This window comes from Oncorhynchus keta, unplaced genomic scaffold (genome assembly GCF_023373465.1).
Source record: "Oncorhynchus keta strain PuntledgeMale-10-30-2019 unplaced genomic scaffold, Oket_V2 Un_contig_5320_pilon_pilon, whole genome shotgun sequence".
Lineage (NCBI taxonomy): Eukaryota > Metazoa > Chordata > Actinopteri > Salmoniformes > Salmonidae > Oncorhynchus > Oncorhynchus keta.
This window is the reverse complement of record NW_026288230.1, coordinates 29229-30032: the sequence shown is the minus strand read 5'-3', so window position 1 is coordinate 30032 and position 804 is coordinate 29229.

Genomic DNA, 804 nt, shown 5'->3' with positions numbered 1-804 from the left:
GACAGACCAGCTAGATCTACTGTCTCTATTATATTTTGACAGACCAGCTAGATCTACTGTCTCTATTATATTATGACAGACCAGCTTGGTCTACTGTCTCTATTATATTATGACAGACCAGCTAGATTTACTATCTCTATTATATTATGACAGACCAGCTTGATCTACTGTCTCTATTATTTTATGACAGACCAGCTCGATCTAATGTCTCAATTATATTATGACAGACCAGCTCGATCTAATGTCTCAATTATATTATGACAGACCAGCTAGATCTACTGTCTCTATTATATTATGACAGACCAGCTCGATCTACTGTCTCTATTAAATATCGACAGACCAGCTAGATCAACTGTCTCTATTATATTATGGCAGACCCGCTAGATCTACTATCTCTATTATATTATGACAGATCAGCTCGATCTACTGTCTCTATTATATTATGACAGACCAGCAAAATCTACTGTCTCTATTATATTATGAAAGACGAGCCTAATCTAATGTCACTATTATATTATGACAGACCAGCTTGATCTACTGTCTCTATTATATTATGACAGACCAGCTAGATCTACATTCTCTATAATATTATGACAGACCAGCTAAATCGACTGTCTCTATTATATTATGACAGACCAGCTAGATCTACTGTCTCTATTATATTATGACAGACCAGCTAGATCTACTGTCTCTATTAAATATCGACAGACCAGCTAGATCTACTGTCTCTATTATATTATGACAGACCAGCTAGATCTACTGTCTCTATGTCTCTATGATATTATGACAGCCCAGCTAGATCTA